Genomic DNA, 20,251 nt, shown 5'->3' with positions numbered 1-20,251 from the left:
TCGCTGACACATTTAAATAGTGAAACGAGAATAGGTCGAGAAATGGCTTTCCTCAATGACCTGAGAGAATAAACGGGACACTGCTGCTCTCTAGTGGTTTGAAAATGTACGTAAAAGTAAGACAATGACTATACAGTTAAAAGTACAGTATTTGTGTTGTTTTATCAGAATGTTGGACAGTGGTTCTCTCATTTCCGTTAAGAAGACAAAATAGAAGAGCAAGAAAATATAGGATAATAGTGTCTTTTTATGCTGTATGGAGTGATTCATAAACTAATATGTTTATTGTGACCATTTTAAATTATTTAATATCAGTCTGTATATTTGTTTGAAGAAGTAGCAATGGAAATGGTAGACAATTCCATTTCCAAATCCTAAGTCAGATTTGTATAAAGAGAGAGACAAAACAAGCTTGCGTTCTCTGTTCCCCTAGATCAAGATCACGTTAATGTCACACGCACAGCAGTAGTCGCGTGTGACATTTGTGGGAAATTGTGTTTGTTTTCGTTGACAGCTTATCTCATGTCGCCATTAAAAAAAAAAAAGAAAAGCATGAAATGCGATAAGATTTTCTCATATTTGTATGAGGAAATTTGCTGGCTAAATATCAATATTGCTTAACTAGATTGTAAAGTTTAGCCATAATAGTCTATTTTAATCTGGTTAGTTTTCTTAGCAATTAGGTATTCATAATTAACCAATTGAAGAACAATACCTGCTGACTTAAGAAAGAGGATCCTCTACATATCATTTAATGCCATCAAGTGTAATCAATAAAACTTGCCATTATTTTATTTGTGGTTCAGTAAAATTAACCAAACGTTTCTTGATATAAAAAAACACCAGGAATCCAAGTAAGTACTCTATTGACAGAATTGTCCACTTCTATCATGTTTGGCCTTCTCATTTGGTATGATGAGCCTATGAAATTTAGACACTGTTGACATTGCTATTTACACCAGGTCAGGTCCGGAGCTTGGGGGAGTACTGAAGGCATGGCTGTAAAGGGGGAGTGGTTGGGCGAGGGGAAGGGCTAAGATACACGGAGCAAAAAGAGAGAAGGGTCCAGCTGCAGTAGTCATGTTCCGCACCCCTTGCCTTCCGCGCCACAGCTTTCAACGAGCAATGAGATCAAGCTTCATCATCAGACTTCCGTGCCTCCTGCTTTGAATGACCCTAACGCTGAGGTTACCCTAATACTAACTCTAACACCAGAGGTGGGTAGTGACACATTACATTTACTCCTTTAAATTTACTTGAGCCAGACATACTTTTACTGAAGTCGATTTGTGAGGAAAGAAGAAAAGCTACTCTTACTCCGCTACTTCGGACTACACTAGTCGTCACATTTTTCCTCTTTATTCTACATATTCGATTTTACTTCTTTTTTTGGCCAGCAATCAACAGTAACACTACCAGTTTCACCAATGAGACGTCACAACAATAATCACATGACTCCATTTTACCAATCAGACTCAAGCTTGCTGTTCTATGATCGCGCCGGCCTGTTCAATCACTTGGTGTTTTTTAAGCACTGTAAAAAAATCATTATTTGACATAGAAAGCTGCCCTCAACATGACTCGAAAGCGCTGAAGGGAAGAGTATCTTTTCTTGTATTTACTGATCGACTGTTTGTATTACTCTAACACACTAATATACTCAATCAGGGAATAGTATCTTTTCTCGTATATACTGTTTGTATTACTCTAACAAACCCAATATAAAAAAAATAGCACTTATACCATAGTTTAAGGAAAACAAGCAGAATATAGGGCATAAGCGATACATGATGCCTTCTTATCACGGAAGCCCAACGTGTGTGTCATTTAGCCTACTGAGCAAGATTGTCGCTGACTACCAGGTGATAGGCAAGACATCTACATGCCCAAGTGTCCACGTCAGTTCTTCCGAACAGTCCACAACAAATGGCGGGACCTCCCGTCCCAACACAAGGAACACCGGAGAACTTGTGATATCCAACTGATCACACGACTGATGAGACTCAAAGAGCCCCTTTGACGCTGAATCTCCCACTGCGGTTGCCCCAGTAACGGTGACTCAACAACTGTGACGCACGAACTAAACAGCCCAAAGTGCGATAGAAGATTATTCTAAACACACCCTTCTTCCTGTCATACCCCGGCAAAAGCCTTCAAAAGACTGAATGTTAAACTAAACATTGTCATTTTTTTCTCGGGAACCTTTTGTTGACTTGTGATATGGTGACCTTGGAACGAGTCAGCCTCCTCGCCTGAGTCTGTTTCTGTTTCGCCTTGCCATTTGATCGCTGTCGACCTGAATAAATTGTCAACTTGTGCTTCGAAGCATTTTTCCAGCTTTCAAAATGGAGTCGGTACAACAGTTTAAGACAAAGGTGAACGTGCGGAGTTTGGCCTTTTGGCTGGGTTTTAGGGGTCTCACCGGCCCGGGACACTGGAGCTGCACCAGTGCGGGTCCGGCGGTTCGGCTGGCATGATTGCGGCAATCTGTCTAAAGGGTCAGATTCCTTCAGCTTGGATTTTAACGTCTCTCCCAGTTTTTATTTGGCACCAAATGACCACCTAAAACTAGAAATATGATCCTTTTAATTTCAAAATAGGAACTATGAAGGAACTATTTACTATTGAACTATTCAAACTAGGAACTATTTTCTCCACTAGAGGACACTCATGCTTTTTTCTCTCGCCTGATTTCAGTGATTATTATTATTATTATTTTGTATTTGTTTGGCTTAATGCAGTTATGTAACAGGTTATAGTCAAGTATAATAATAACAGTTCATATAGATAACTTTGTGATGAGAAAAACAATATCATTGTTTTAAAAAATAAATAATCAAATATCCTAAGCAGTTACTCACAATGTTCCCCATTACTTGAGTATTCTTTTCACCAAATACTTTTTTACTGTACTTGAGTACATTTTTTGGATGACTTTTACTCTTACTTGAATAATATTATTTTGAAGTATTGCTACTCTTACTTGAGTAAAATTATTGGCTACTCTACCAACCTATGTCTAACCCGAAACCCTTACCTCTTTTCCACTTCATTGGGCAGGGAATCACCAAAAAGGGGCGAAGAACATTTTTTGGATGACTACTTTTACTCTTACTTGAATAATTTTATTTTACGATTGGCAAACCTCCCCTTTATTAGTTCTAGTATTAAGCACCATAGCTGCTTCAAAAACCCAATGATAGCATGTACCTTGAAAGCCTGGTGGAGAGGTATGGAAATTACGCAATCACAACAAGCCCTGTGTAAATTTCCACCAATCTGGCACAACCCAGACTTTGGAGTTAATAAAATTCCTATTTATTTCAGCACGTGAGATGATACGGGAATAAACCAGTTACAGCATTTGTTTAAAGATAATACATTCATGCCATAAGAAAAAATACTATAAAATGTCCAGATCAAAGGGGTCTATTTCCTTCAATACAATAAAATCAGGGCAGCCATCAGAAGCAAATTCCCATCACTAACGGGTACGTTAGACCCACCACCTTTCGTAAATAAAATAATAAATATCCACCCTCAACAAAAAAAAAATACTTTCAAAAGTCTATAAAGCCCTCTCATGTAACAACTCTACTTGCCTACCAATCGAAAAATGGAATAACGAACTTTCGGTAACATTAGATAATGACTATTGGTCCAACATCTGTAAAAACACATTTATAATGACAAAGAATACGAACCTTCAGCTTATACAATTCAAAATACTGCACAGATGGCATATTACTCAATCTAAAATGTACAAAATGGAGTGCTCCAAATGCACAAGCTGTAACGAAGATTCTTCAGACACATACTTTCATGCTCTTTGGCAATGTAAATCAGTGCGAGAGTTTTGGTCACAGGTAACAAAGAAACTCTTTCCTATTGAACTGCAGGATTCCATTGTCTCCAACTCTTTGTCTGCTTGGCGATCTGAATACAGTGAATATCTCTAACCATCAAACCCGTCCACTACTAGCAAGTTTAACGATAGCCAAAAAAACAATATTGTTGAATTGGAAAAACAAACAAAACATTAGCATTAACCAATGGCTAAATCTAATCATTGAATATATAACATTAGAGAAAATATCTGCCAAACAGACAAATAAAATGGACAAATACGAACAACAGTGGGAAACGATCGCAAGAATGATGGACATAGAATAAAGATTCTCTCTCGCCTGCGAAGGAATGTCACAAAAATAATAAAAATGTATACATAAATTGATATATGCGGGGTGTCCAGGGAAGTTGTATGCATCCTTTTGCAGCTGGAAACTGGACAGGTTTAAATCCGAACTGTTTTATACACTCCCAGCAGCATGTAATAAATAATTTTTCTTCCTTCACAGTTTAGTCGATCAATGGGTTTAATGTACAAAGAAACCCATAGACAATTTGGTTTCCAGCTGCTGGGGAACGTATTCAACTTTTTTGGAACACCCTATATATTACTTATCAGACTTGGAACAATTAAGGAACTATGCTTAAATAATACACTTCACTGGTCCTTGTCACACATCTAATGGTGTTTGATAAACCTCTTCTTCTGACAGCTTTACAGGTGGAGTTTGTTGGCGTCCTGCCCTGGGCCGTCCCGTCGTTGGTCTTGGCCCCCGGGATTTTCGGCCAGGGCTTGTCTGGTTGCGTCTGGCTGTGCGGGGGGTCCCGTCGGGCGCGCGCTGGTGTCATGGGCGGGTGGGGGTGCCGCTCGGATGCCGGTCCGGGGCCGCAGCCCTTCCCTGGCCGGCCGGGGTGGGGTGGAGTTGGGGTGGGGGCCGGGGGGTGCATGCGGCGGCCATGGTTTCCTCCCGGGTCCGCCCAGCCATAGCCGCATCTCCCTGTACCAGGTGCTGGGGAGGTGCCCTCTGGTGTCATACCGCGCGGCCCTCCTAGGGTTGGTGGTGCGTCCCCTCCTGCCATCCCTGAAGGCCGGTTGATGGGTGCGCGGGTGGCCCGGGGGACCACCCTGGATCCCGGGAGGGGGACGATGGCTCCTTTGCTGGGCTGCGGGAGGAGGGATGGGCTGTGCTTGACCCCCCCAACCCCCCGCCCACCATCCCTCCCCGGGCCGGCTGGGTGGCCCTGGTTTGGCGCCCGCGCGGCTTCTCCACCCGTCTGTGTGACTGTCACGCATCCGGTGGGGCTGCTGCTGGATGCGGTAGGGCATGCTCGGGTTGGGGGTCCTGGTGCCGGGGTTGGTGATGGGGCGGCGTAGGGTTGGTCGCCAACGGGCTTACATTCATAAGAGATTCACATGATAACTGGGTTCTAGATCACAGAACTGATTTGTGTACACTCTACCTCTTTCAATCACTCAGCTTATAGACACCCCCACCCCCATCCCCCTCTTTCACTGGCCAATAGGCCCCCACATGGTGTGAACCGGAAATACATCTCGCTGACGATGGCACCAGCATATAAATATTTAGTATAGATGTTCTATGTATTTCTTGTTGTTGTTTGTGTATGTTTCTTTTCTTTCTTCTCTTGTATTGCTTTCCTTCTGTCCCCCCATAATCCTTTCCTGTTCGCTGCTTTGTCATAGTAAAAAGGTATTTTGAATGATCACAATGGGAGTATAACAGACTCTCAATGTGAAACATTAAAACTGTTCAGACAACCCGGGCACTTAGACTTCCATTTTCTGTGTGAAACAGCTGAACAGGACAGGTTAAAAAAAAAAAAAAAAAAAAAAAAAAAAAAAAAAGAATAGTATTATTTTGGGCTAATGCCTATAAGTTCATCTTATGTATTAGACTGACTTTTCGAAGGTTCTGGAACCTTTTGCAAGTGTTTTGAATTACACATGTGGCAACTGGGGACAAAACTGCAGCTTTACATTGTTACATTTACATTATTATTATTTAATTTGTGGTTATAATCTGAAAAATCTTCAGAATCTGAAAAGTTACAAGGAACTGCTTGAGATGGGCCATTACATGCCAGTTGACGTTTACAATTTTGTTGGTTTAATCTTTTATGGTCAATTGCCAAAATGAAAAAATGTTTACTTGATATTCATATTTTTCAAGGAGTACTGTATATAATTTAATGTAATATATCATTGGTTATCAGTGGTTTCACATTATTTATGACTTCAAATAACAAATAAAATAAAATTAAATGTGAAAGATTATGTTTGAAGTCACCAAAACGGCTGACTCCCAATTTCTCAAAGCACAAACATCTGTGCATTTCAGGGTAGTTCGCGCCCATCAGTCCACCTCAGAGTGCCGTGTTTTGTGTTAAAATGCCAAAGTTATGTTTTGCCCGAGAACGTGGATTTTGCCCCAATCCTCCGTCTTTGTGCCCCAAAATAGTGAGTTCTGCTGGCAGCAACAGAAGTGCCTGGAGCCTCCATGCTGGAGGTTTTAGGTGCTCTAAAACATTTCAATTCTTTCATTCCACATGTTCATTCACAGTTTACTGTATCTGCGCATTGCAGTAATACAGTGGGGCAAATAAGTACCACTAATTGTGCAAGTTCTCCCACTTGAAAATATTAGAGAGGGCTGTAATTGTCAACATGGGTAAACCTCAAACATGAGGCAGAATGTGGAAAAAAAACAAACCTGAAAATCACATTGCTTGATTTTTAAAGAATGTATTTGCAAATCTTGGTGGAAAAGAAGTATTTAGTCAATACCAAAAGTTCATCTCAATACTTTGTTATGTACCCTTTGTTGGCAATAACGGAGGCCAAACATTTTCTGTAAGTCTTCACAAGCTTTTTTACACACTGTTGCGGATATTTTGGCCCATTCCTCCATGCAGATCTCTAGAGCAGTGATGTTTTGGGGCTGTCGTTGGGCAACACGGACTTTCAACTCCCTCCACAGATTTTCTATGGGGTTGAGATCTGGTGACTCGCTAGGCCACTCCAGGACCTTGAAATGCTTCTTACGAAGCCACTCCTTTGTTGTCCTGGCTGTGTGTTTGGGATCATTGTCATGCTAAAAGACCACGTCTCATCTTCAAAGCCCTTGTTGATGTGATGGAAGGAGATTTTCCTCTCAAAATCTCTCGATATATGGCCCCATTCATTCTTTCCTTTACACAGATCAGTCGTCCTGGTCCCGTTGCAGAAAAACAGCCCCAAAGCATGATGTTTCCACCCCCATGCTTCACAGTGGGTATGGTGTTCTTCGGATGCAATTCAGAATTATTCCTCCTCCAAACACGAGATCCTGTGTTTCTTCCAAAAACTTATATTTTGGTTTCATCTGACCATAGCACATTCTCGCAGTCCTCTTCTGCAAATGGTCTCTGGCGCCACAGACGGGCCTGGGCGTGTACTGGCTTCAACAGGAGGACACGTCTGGCAGTGCAGGATTTGAGTCCCTGGCGGCGCATTGTGTTTTTGATAGTAGCCTTTGTTACTGTGGTCCCAGCTCTCTGTAGGATATTCACTAGGTCCCCCCGTGTGGTTCTGGGATTTTTGCTCACCGTTCATTTTATCATTTTGACGCCACAGGGTGAGATCTTGCATGGAGCCCCAGATTGAGGGAGATTATCAGTGGTCTTGTATGTCTTCCATTTTCTAATAATTGCTCCCACAGTTGATTTCTTTTCACCAAGCGTTTTACCTATTGCAGATTCAGCCTTCCCAGCCTGGTGCAGGTCTACAACTTTGTCTCTGGTGTCCTTCGACAGCTCTTTGGTCTTGGCCATAGTAGAGTTTGGAGTGTGACTAACTGAGGTTGAGGACAGGTGTCTTTTATACCGATAATGAGTTAAAACAGGTGCCATTAATACAGGTAACGAGTGGAGCCTCGTTAGACCTCGTTAGAAGAAGTTAGACCTCTTTGACAGCCAGAAATCTTGCTTGTTTGTAGGTGACCAAATACTTATTTTCCATCATGATTTGCAAATATATTCTTTAAAAATCAAACAATGTGATTTTCTGTTTTTTTTTTATTCCACATTCTCTCTCATGGTTGAGGTTTACCCATGTTGACAATTACAAGCCTCTCTAATCTTTTCAAGTAGGAGAACTTGCACAATTGGTGGTTGACTAAATACTTATTTGCCCCACTGTAAATGGCAAGAGAGCCACATTTTGGTCTAAAAAAGACAAAAGTTCCGTTTCGCTGGCCAACAGGGATTTCACCCCGAGCCTCCGTGTGCTTTAGCCCACCTGTTCAACATGCCAGTCGATTCATCGCTGTACTTTCATCCACACATGCTCGAAAACAACCATAATGGGTCGTGCCAAAAGCTCGACGGGTTCACGTTCGTCACACTGCCTCAAAGTGCATTCCAGCCATTAAAACCCAACATTAAATTTTACCACAGGATCAAGTCAACAGAATGATACTCTCTCAACGTTGGCAGCATTGGGAGCACATCAAGGCGTCTTGAATTCCAAACTATGGGATGCTAGAAGGGCAATAATTTATCCCGCAAAGGGGTTTTGCGTTAATGCCATTATTATAAAAGTTGAACTGACAGCTTCATTAAAAATCTATATTACGACCGACCCAAACGTCAGGCCGGCCCACCAGGAAATGTCCCGATCCTCCCAATTAGCCACTCCGGGCCTGGTCGTGCGTCTTCCGCGGACCATTCAGTAAAGGTGCTCTATTTATTGATATCCCTTTGCAATATTATTTCCATGGCTACGTAAAATGCAGATTATTAGAATGCTAGAATCGATAAAATTGTAGATGAGGGCTGTCATTAGTGATTTATGACGTCTAAAGTTGAGCATCCATAAAATTTCGCAATAATTACGGATGAGGGTTTTTAACTCTTAAAATTCTAAAATAAAAATACCACATTGTGTGTAGTTAGTTTTTTTCTATCTTTGTATTACAATTACCAACAACCAAAAAACCTTTGCGCTGCTATCCAAGCACTAACTTGACCCAATCCTGCATAGCTTCCGAGATCGGACGCTCTCAGTGTAGTGTAGCCGTAAGATGAGTAGGACTGTGAAAAGTACCTACTTGAAAAGTAAAGTAGGAGTTTCAAGGACATGATACACACGCATTGAAGCTAGCGTGCTAAGAGCCCTGGTCTTATTCATCGACCCCGGGCACGGATCTGATTTGTTCTGCCACTGCACCAGCTAACCTATTAAAAACCTTGTAAAGAGGGATAGTGCCGTGGTGAGTACAACAACGACAAAAGGAATGCTTTTTTTCAGTTGCACCATATGCTGGATTACATAGGACACTGCTCAAATTGCCCAGAGGGCAAAATTACACCCACAGAATGAAAAGTCCCTTTTTGACACAACTCCATGAAATGTGTCCTCTCTAGGGCTACCATGACATCATTGTAAAACTTTTAGTGTGAAATGTTCAGCGTTGCAAAACATGCTCGTTCAACTGTGAGGCCGCGTCGGAGAAAATGAAGCTGCGATGCCGTGACGCCTCATCCCACCAGACACCTTTATGCACCACTGGCTTATAATACTGATGAGATGTGGGAGAAATGTAAAGTGCGGAGAACCAAAAATATAGCGTAAAACTTAATTTTTAACTCTGCCAGCACAGCAGACCTTCAGGTCTTTAAAATTAGATGCACATCTCAAATAATTTATGTTTATTTTGCAAATTGTACAGTTTTTTGTTCGTCAGGATAGTTGACAATATTTTGCTATCCTTAATGCCCTTTAAAAAAAAAAACAACAACAAAAACACTTACCATTATTAAACCTTAACCCTTTAAGGTCTGGGCCTATTTTGTCTGATTTTGCATGCCTTTGAAGTTGCCTTTATATTTCAAAGAAGGAATTGTTTACGATGGCCTGGTTTGGTCCCTTTTTTGTGACACCTTGAACTTCATGTTCAAACTGTTGTTTCCTTCACTGACCAATTATAAATCATCATTTTGGGCCCAAAAAGACAAAAATTCCAAAATCGTTTTGTCAAAATTTTTGATATTGATGTCCAATTGACAACCAAACATGCATAACGAACTGTTTTGAAACTTTGTAATATTTATTCAACATGTTAGGATGAACATTCAACCAAACAAAATTAGAGTAAATAGTCTTATATTTGAGAATTCAACATAAACAACAGGTATAGCCATAGGCGTTTTTTGCCTTTATACATGCTCTAGTCAAAACGGGTTATATACAGCAGACCAAACAGTGGAAAAAAAGTGAAAAAATATATACCATCTAACACGAAAAGTGATTAGAGGCCATCTCTTCATGAGTTTGGGTATCCATCACCTGATGAAAACTATGTACACACAATCAAGCTTCTTGAACACACATTTACCTGTATATACACAAATTGAGAAGACTGATTGTGGGAAAAAAAAAATATATATATATAACATTGGGGAAAAAAAGTATTTTCAAAAATATTTACAATAAACAAGTAAAAATTTTTTCAGGCATGCCACTCCGAAAAGCAGTTTCGTCCTGGAATTAGACACAGGGCTACATCACACAGCTCACACTTCCATGGGGTGTCGGTCCTCTTTCCACCCTTCCATTTTCATTTCAATTTACTTTCATTGTCACTATAAATGTACATGAAAAAAAAAGTCAGTATTTATGAAAATAATAAAGTATAAAATAAAAATATATACAGCAATAAATAATAATGGAAATCTATATGTATGACAATAGAAAGAATACCATAGCTGAATATGTGCTACATCCCTAATCTTCATATAGAAAGAAGAGCACCACAAATTATAAATTCCTGCCTGGGGTGCCCACAGTGCAAGTACGACTTTGATCTGATATGCACATGTTATTATTATATACACAAACACACACTTATATTGCATCAAAATTAACTTTGTCTTGCAATATCAAAAGAAACTTTCAAAAGAAACTTTTTCAGCATAAAAAAAAAAGAGTGAGTTGGCTTACCTCTGCTCGTCGATTGCGTCACCCACGTGTTCAAATCCGTCACTATCTTCACTCGAGGACTCTTCCGAAGAAGACGATGATGACGAATTTGGACCATCCTCTTCCTCAAGTTGATCAAAAAGCACAATTGCTTGCACTAAATTTAGTTTTCCGTTCATTCTCAAAATCACACAAAGTCGCTGCTCGATCCAAACGGCCGTCGCTCGCCACCTCGCTGCTTCAGAACACTCCTCCCTCTCGTTCGGTAGAACCTCGCACGGCAGTTATAGTTATAAAAAAAAAAAACTCATTTTGTGCTTCCACTGTGACTTCGAAAGGGTTCGTTTGATTTGTGTTTTTTTTCATGGAGCTTCCGTTTTGAAAAAGGACAAGAAATGATGGAAATATAGACATAAACAAATGATCCATGCAGCGTTTTAATGTTTTTTTGAGAGGACAATAAAACTATAAAACTTAAATGATAATATCTCACGTTCTAGTTGGTTGACTGACTTCAAATAATAATGAGAGTAAACCGCAACTTCCGCACTTTAAAACGAGACCAACCAACGGCATGTGGGTGACGTAATTAAAACGTGAGGGCGCTTCAAAGACGACGTGCGCTGAGGACGCGCCGGCGCGTCCTTCGACTCTCAAGGGTTAAACCCTAGCCCAGTGGTTGAGCCACGATTTTGAATACTGATAACATTTTCTCAAAATCGAGCCTGAATTATAGCCACATGAAAGGGTTTGTTTGTAAATCCATCAAGAATTCTGCAAGTTAAGAGTATTTTAGTGGAACAAAATCCCTTATTATAACTTATAACTTGTACTGACATTTATCTTTTAGGAGCTACAAGTCTTTCTATCCGTGGAGCATGGATCCCTTTAACAGAAAAAATGTTAATAATGTTAATGCCATCTTGTGGATTTATTCTTATAATAAACAAATACAGTACTTATGTACAGTATGTTGAATGTATATACATATATATATATATTAGGGCTGTCAAAATTATCGCGTTAACGAGCGGTAATTAATTTTTTCAAATTAATCCCGTTAAAATATTTGACGCAATTAACGCACAAATGCCTCGCTCAAACAGATTAAAATGACAACACAGTGAAGGTGTACTTGTTGTGTTTTTCGAAGTTTTGCCGCCCTCTGCTGGCGCTTGGGTACGACTGATTTTATAGGCTTCAGCACCCATGAGCATTGTGTAAGTAATTATTGACATCAACAATGGCGGGCTACTAGTTTATTTTTTGATAGAAAATTTTACAAATTTTATTAACACGAAAACATGAAGAGGGGTTTTAATACAAAATCTCTATAACTTGTACTAATATTTATCCTTTAATAACTACAAGTCTTTCTATCCATGGATCGCTTTAACAGAATGTTAATAATGGTAATGCCATCTTGTTGATTTATTGTTATAATAAAGAAATACAGTACTTATGTACCGTATGTTGCATGTATATATCCATCTTGTGTCTTATCTTTCCATTCCAACAATAATTTAAAGAAAAATGTCATATTTTATAAATGGTTTGAATTGCGATTAATTGCGATCAATTACGATTAATTAATTTTTAAGCTGTAATTAACCCGATTAAAAATTGTAATCGTTTGACACCCCTAATATATGTATATGTGTGTGTATATATATATATATATATATATATATATATATATATATATATATATATATATATATATATATATATATATATATATATATAAATGTGTGTGTATATATGTACATGTATAATATATATATATATATATATGTATATGTATATGTATATATATACATACAGTGGGGAGAAAAAGTATTTGATACAAAGTCAATGGGAAAACCCATTGGCAGTGTATCAAATACTTGTTCTCCCCACTGTATATATGTATATATATATATATGTATATATATATATATATATACGTATATATATATATATATATATATATATATATATGTATATATATATGCCCCAGGTGCAGGCTATGCAAAGAGGCCCCTGAGACAGTCCAGCACATCACAGCAGGGTGTAAGATGCTCGCAGGCAAGGCATACATGGAACGACATAACCAGGTAGCAGGCATAGTGTAGGCATATATACTGGAAGATATACTGTATATATGTATATGTAATATTTATAGGTGCTAGAGGCAGGAATTTGAGCACGAGTTTTGGTGTGCAAAGGGTTAATGGGTGTGTGTGTGAGGAGTGGGTGTGTCACTGTGACTCTGTCACCTGATTAATGACACCTGTGACTACCTGGGAAGGTTTGATTGAGGCAGGAAGAGAGGAGGCAGGGTGCCAATTTTCTGTTGACCGCCAGCATTTCATCTACTAGTATTCTATCCAATCGAATTAGATTGGCTACCGGTACGCTCATATGTGACTTGTTTATTTTTTGGTTCACTTTAAGATCTACGCAATCACGGTGCTCACTTTTGCGATATATATAGTAGACAAACGCATGTCACCAGTTAAGCTCGAGCGGATGGGAAAGTGACAAAAGTAGACGGCAATAGTCATGTGATCAAAGTTTATGATACATGCGATCGCATAAAGACAATAGACAAATGAACGCCATCGGATAACAGTCCCAGCCTCAAGCGAGTCTTCGTGGATGCAGCGCGTCTGACAGAGCCCCGCTCTGCCCTCTATGTGAGTAATTGGACACTCACACAATAATAGGGATATTTTTCAATATGCAGGTGAGGTGAAGCTGAATCTCCTGCCTCTCCTTTCTTTGCACTAGTTTTTTTAAATTTTATTAAAAATATCACACAAGGTTCAAAGATATGTAATTCAAGAAAAGTTTAGGGCAAGTGATATTTTTGGTAATAGAAAAATAAATAAATATTAAAGCATATACAAGGAAAACGCCAACTTCTTCATGATAATGCACACTCAAACATGGTGATGAATCTAATTAAATAATTTTCTCATCTTTGCAACCCCATTACCATTACTGAGGATGTAAAGGCGTGCGTTACTACGTTGGTTGAATGACGTGAGAAAAGTCTGAGAGACACGGACTCACTTACGGATCAGAGCAGGAGTGGCGAGGAGGTAAGGGAGTTGTGACGCCGTTGCAAACGTGATGCTAGGTGGCTGCAATAATACTTGACTGTAGCCGATAGCCTACAAACTACGCCCACCCACATGATGCTATGGTAGATATCAAATGTATATAGAACTAGATGTGAAATGATAGACTCGCCCGCCATAGTAAACAGCCGCCATCTTAAAGCAGTAGACCTCTCGGGAAGACTCTGTCGTAGAGAACCTTCCTACCGAACCTAAGTAACTTTTTATCCAAAATACTGACTTGACTCTATCTTCATGAAACTTCATAAATCATGAAACAGTTTTAAAACTTTCACATGCTGAAAGTAGACAGAAGGGAACTAATGCAATAACGGGAGCATTTTTAACAACTTTTAACGGTTGATTCACAACATTAAATGACTTCCGACCCTACCCACGTGACGTCACAACTCCGCCCTCCTGACTGGTGCCGCCCAATTGTCCGTCAACACATCGTGTTTACCTGTTACGGCTACGTACATTCCTCCTATTTACGGCGTGTTTTTCTGCTCGTTAACATTAATAATCAAAATGGTGAAGGCGTGTGTGGCGGTTGGTTGCAATAACAGAGAAGATAGACGGAGAGACTTGAAGTTCTACCGGATTCCGAGAGACCCGGAGAGGAGAGAGCGAGATGGGCTGCTGCAGTTCGACGAGAAAACTGGGCTCCAAACGATTACCACAGATTATGTAGTAGTCATTTTATATCTGGTAAGATGCATTTAATATATATTTAGAGGGTTTGGGGCTGACAATCACAAATTAAGATCATTGCTAGGCTAATCGCCGACAACATACACGTATGTGTGTAGTGAGAGTGCTATCGCTAAACCATATAAACATTAAAAGCCCTAGCTCCATTGACAAATGACATGAAATACATTGGACTTGACAGTGGATGTTAGCAAGAACAAAACATTTCGAATTGAAAATTTTGTAACTCACCTTTCCAAGCACAAGATAGATTCCTGCCGAATTTTCGTGGAGGAGGACCTGTTTCACCCAACCAGCAACAAAGTATTTATAAGCCTCCAAGCTCTTAAAGTTTTTCAAACTTTCGTGAGAATAGGCTGATTTTGTGTGGACAAGATAGTTTTAAATATCAGGGTAGCTAGCAGATGTCAGGCAAATACGTCGAAGACAGCGGGTCGAAAAACATCGATTTAGGCATCAAATATGGATCTGGCGAATAGATAAACTGAAGCTTTTCCACATAACGCCTTTTATGCAACGCATCCAGTGAGTTTACGGCATCCGAAAGCACCGGGTCTTCCATGAAATGCATTATAAATTGCTCGATCAATTGAGACCATTGATAATACAGACACAAAATGACGGACAAGGGGGCGGAACAATACAGCGATCACGTGATTTTGTGACGTCGGTGGGTAGGGTCTATAGCAAAGGTTACTAATATCCGCAATACCCCTGTGTCTTGTTAAGTTTAGAGTAAAAAATTGGGCTAGGGTCAATTGTCTCAAAAACCCTTTGAACTTCACATAGTGTGACCTATGTTTTTTGTTTATTATTTTTTTAGAATGAAAAGAAAAAAATATAACAAAAAAGTAACACCAGTTACTTTGCCAAGTAACTAATTACTCTTACATGTAGGTAACTGAGTTTCTGACTAAACTACTTTTTGGGAGAAGTAATTTGTAAGTGTAATTAATTTTTTAAAGTAAGATTAACAACACTGGCCGTTATACTCTAACGCCATTATTAACAACACTTGCTGGGATAGGCTCCAGCACCCCTGCGACCCTCGTGAAGATAAGCGATGTGGACGATTGGGGAGTCGGTTGGCGTTTAGTCAATAAGAAACCGGCTAATATATCACCTTAATGTACTTGAAGTTTAAAAGTGAACTATTTCAGCAACGTAGGTATGTTTGTATGTTACCGTGAGTGGTTATTTGTCTCTATTGGACCACCAATCACCCAGAGTCAGCTGTAATACGCTCAGTTTATGGTAAATAGTTGTCATGTTGCACTTCTATTTCCACATACAGTGGGGCAAATAAGTATTTAGTCAACCACTAATCGTGCAAGTTCTCCCACTTGAAAATATTAGAGAGGCCTGTAATTGTCAACATGGGTAAACCTCAACCATGGGAGACAGAATGTGGAAAAAAACCAACAGAAAATCAGTTTGATTTTTAAAGAATTTATTTGCAAATCATGGTGGAAAATTTGTATTTGGTCAATACCAAAAGTTCATCTCAATACTTTGTTATGTACCCTTTGTTGGCAATAACAGAGGTCAAATGTTTTCTGTAGCTTTTCACACACTGTCGCTGGTATTTTGGCCCATTCCTCCATGCAGATCTCCTCTAGAGCAGTGATGTTTTGGGGCTGTCGTTGGGCAACACAGACTTTAAACTCCCTCCACAGATTTTCTATGGGGCTGAGATCTGGAGACTGGCTAGGCCACTCCAGGACCTTGAAATGATTCTTACGAAGCCACTCCTTCGTTGCCCTGGCTGTGTGTTCGGGATCATTGTCATGCTGAAAGACCCAGCCACGTCTCATCTTCAATGCCCTTGCTGATGGAAGGAGATTTTCACTCAAAATCTCTCTATACATGGCTCTATTCATTCTTTCCTTTACACAGATCAGTCTTCCTGGTCCCTTTGCATGATGTTTCCACCCCAATGCTTCACAGTGGGTATGGTGTTCTTCGGTTGCAATTCAGTATTCTTTCTCCTCCAAACACGAGAACCTGTGTTTCTACCAAAAAGTTTTATTTTGGTTTCATCTGACCATAACAGATTCTCCAAGTCCTCTTCTGGATCATCCAAACGCTCTCTAGCGAACCGCAGACGGGCCTGGACGTGTACTTTCTTCAGCAGGGGGACACGTCTGACAGTGCAGGATTTGAGTCCCTGGCGGCGCATTGTGTTACTGATAGTAGCCTTTGTTACTGTGGTCCCAGCTCTCTGTAGGTCATTCACTAGGTCCCCCCGTGTGGTTCTGGGATTTTTGCTCACCGTTCTTTATGTCATTTTGACGCCACGGGGTGAGATCTTGCATGGAGCCCCAGATCGAGGAAGATTATCAGTGGTCTTGTATGTCTTCCATTTTCTAATAATTGCTCCCACAGTTGATTTCTTTACACCAAGCGTTTTACCTATTGCAGACTGTCTTCCCAGCCTGGTGCAGGTCTACAATTTTGTCTCTGGTGTCCTTCGACAGCTCTTTGGTCTTGGCCATAGTGGAGTTTGGAGTGTGACTGACTGAGCTTGTGGACAGGTGTCTTTTATACCGATAATTATTTGAAACAGGTGCCATTAATACAGGTAACGAGTGGAGCCTAGTTAGACCTCGTTAGAAGAAGTTAGACCTCTTTGACAGCCAGAAATCTTGCTTGTTTGTAGGTGACCAAATGATTATTTTCCACTCTAATTTGGAAATAAATTCTTTAAAAATCAAACAATGTGATTTTCTGTTTTTTTTCCCACATTCTGTCTCTCATGGTTGAGGTTTACCCAGGTTGACAATTACAGGCCTCTCTAATCTTTTCAAGTAGGAGAACTTGCACAATTGGTGGTTGACCAAATACTTATTTGCCCCACTGTATAATCTGTTTCCTCTGACATCTATTGTTATGACATTTACAAATATCTATGAAGGGAGTTGCTGTTATTGATTGTTGGATAGAATGATTTTACAAATGAGGCAGCTCGTTTCAGTGTGTGCATATCAACAAGTGCATACACATACACACATATAGAAAATGCAAAAGGACCCCACTCCCACCAGAGCAGCCTTTGACTCCCCCCTCAGGATCTCAAAGACTTCCTGGGCTTATAAGAGATCGACCCCGTCTTGCTTCTACTTCCCGTCCAGGCTGGTTAACAAGCAAGCAGAATAAAGCGGCAGCTGCTGAAATTGTATGTAACTTTTTTAGTTGGCCGGCTTTAATAGTGTGACCTTTATTGATTTTGTGTCTCCGCCTTGGGCCCAGCGAAGCACTAATGACATTGGTCAATAAAAACCATGAAGTGGAAGTTCTCTTACCGCCTGCGTCCCCGACCACCTCCCTAAAAATAGTCGAACACGGAGAGAGAGCGGAACGGCTGTGACAGCTCTGGGCTCTCACTCAAGTGGAGACATTGGGTTTGCTCTCGACACATGTGAGCGGACCAACATGCTGAGCCGTCCGCTTTAGCGCATTTCACTTTCAACCCGACCCAGCCAGCTCCTATTCAGAAAAGGGTCTGACATATCCAAGCGAGTACCCTGTCTCCTTTAATCAATACATTCAGAACATAGCAAAGCCGGCGCCAAATAAAGCCGGCAAATCGTTCGGCCTCTGCGTCCGCCGTGTTGCTCTCTGGGAATGTGCTGCTTAAAGGAATTCCTATTTAAAGAGAAGACATTTACAATTAAAGCACCCCTCCTCCCACATAGCCGACCAAAACCACCACTGGTGTATCGACTGTACTGTCAATGCCCGCCTGCTGACGTCTTTCTACAGTTATTCTGTCCACTTGATGGAGCAGAAAAACAGATTACTTTCTTCAATCTTACTGAGATTTTGTGTTCAAACTCCAAAGCATTTGTAGGACAAAGAATATAGACATGAATTTGTTAACTTTTAGATCTATGTACTAGTCTACTAGTCTATGTACAGTGCTGTCACTAACGTGTTACTATGGCTAGGTTCAGACTGATGGTCTTAACGCACAATTCCAATTATTTCGTGTTTTTCCGACTCGAGTGAGGCATTAACTTGACGGTCTGAACGAGACAAGTCGCATAGAAGTGGACCATTTCAATTCCGTTCTGGGCCACTTTTGTATGTGGTTTAAATCCGATCTGGGCCACATTTTTCCAGAATGTTGTGGCAGCCTGAACTGTCAATCTCCCAAATCGGAATTCATGCAACAATTAAGTCAGCAAAGAGCGAGAGCATCAGGTGTGTGTGGGCCATCTTAGGCACCCCACTATTCGATTGATTACGATTCAGAGTGCTACGATTCGATTATTGAACGCTGATCACCATATTGACGATGATCACGCATCATACATTACTCATTAATAAAGTAGCCAAACAAATTTATGTCCGTTATTTCAAATATCATCATACAAAACACAAAAAGCTGCCCTTAAACTGTTTTTTTTTTTTTTTTTGTTACAAGAAAGTTCAAAAACATTAACCATTTTAACTCATTCACTCCCAGCCATTTTCACCGGTGCTACCCCCTTTCGCTCCCGGCCGTTTTACTGGATTTTGACTGACTTTGCAAGGCCCACAGAAAATTCTGTTCTATTGCTATATAAACATGTAACCCACCAAAAGAAAGATTACTCTTCTTTCAGCAGGAAAAAAAAGTAAGTTTACATCTTTTTCCATGCTTTAGAAATCAGTACTAGAAAAATAGCTTAGTTTGAGCAATTTTCCAATTTCTGATGAAAAACAGAGAGATTGAGCTTTTTGTCAACGCATATATTTCAAACATAACTTTGACTTTAACACAGCTATTTTTTTGCTTTAGTTACATGGCAAACATCTGAATAATGTTTTCCTTTTACAAAATAACATAAACAAAAAGACAAATGGAGCTTTTGATAGCAAAGTAACAATTTATTGACACATAACTGAGAGATGACGCTGTTGTGGCTGTGACAGCCGGGTAAAATTCTTCCTCATCGTCGCCTGTCTAATAAAGATGGATTTTTTTTAGTCTCTGCGGGGTCGCTCGGCGAGCAGCACAGACTCAACGGCATCATCTGCTGCACTGGTGGTCCAGGTCGTTCTGCTCGGTCGTCCAACGTCTTTGTGACACTGAAACAATTATAAATAGAACATGTTTATACGTTTTTGGGAGCAAATGAGTTAAAGGCAGTACTTATTTCTCAACATGCCGACACAACACACAGCTGACCTTGAGATGCTCTTTTTCACAAGGTGCAAAAACATTAGCTGTTTCAAAGGCAGTACTTATTTCTTTCAACAAGACAATAATATTTATACTACTGGAATGAATTCCACTTTTTCTGGAAACAAAGTGCCTTTAGAAATAAGACTTCTTTTTACCAATATACTTTGTTTTCACAGAGATTACCGCTGTACTTAATCCTAGTTTTAAACATTCTGCATCTGGAATAACTTTGTACACCACCAAACAACAATTTGACATGGAAATACATGTTAGCGAAGTCGCTAATTAGCATAGCGCTTGGCGCTAACTAGTAACATCTCAAAAACAACAACAATAAAAGCTAAACAGTACAAGAGAGTTTGTGTACTCACCTCTGATAGATGGACACAGGACTTAGCAAAACACTCGGGACTTCTTCCAATTAACACGACTTAA

At 40.1% G+C, this 20,251-nt stretch overlaps 1 protein-coding gene across 8 annotated transcripts in view; it reads left to right on the top strand.

Moving 5' to 3' along the window:
* Positions 1-1,199: 1,199 nt before the first annotated feature.
* Positions 1,200-20,251, top strand: part of celf5a (cugbp, Elav-like family member 5a) — a 700,629-nt gene continuing 681,577 nt past the window's right edge. For 6 of the 8 annotated variants that reach the window (XM_057840949.1, XM_057840951.1, XM_057840950.1 and 3 more), the window contains exon 1: positions 13,137-13,506. The gene's annotated coding sequence lies outside the window, so the exon portion shown is untranslated. Of the gene's footprint in view, positions 1,218-13,136; positions 13,507-20,251 lie in introns of those variants that run through there. The other 2 variants (XM_057840946.1, XM_057840945.1) reach the window with 2 other exon arrangements.

This window comes from Corythoichthys intestinalis, chromosome 7, assembly GCF_030265065.1.
Source record: "Corythoichthys intestinalis isolate RoL2023-P3 chromosome 7, ASM3026506v1, whole genome shotgun sequence".
In the NCBI taxonomy this organism is placed as follows: domain Eukaryota; kingdom Metazoa; phylum Chordata; class Actinopteri; order Syngnathiformes; family Syngnathidae; genus Corythoichthys; species Corythoichthys intestinalis.
The sequence above is the reverse complement of the archived record's forward strand: the minus strand, read 5'-3'. Positions and strand labels throughout refer to the sequence as shown.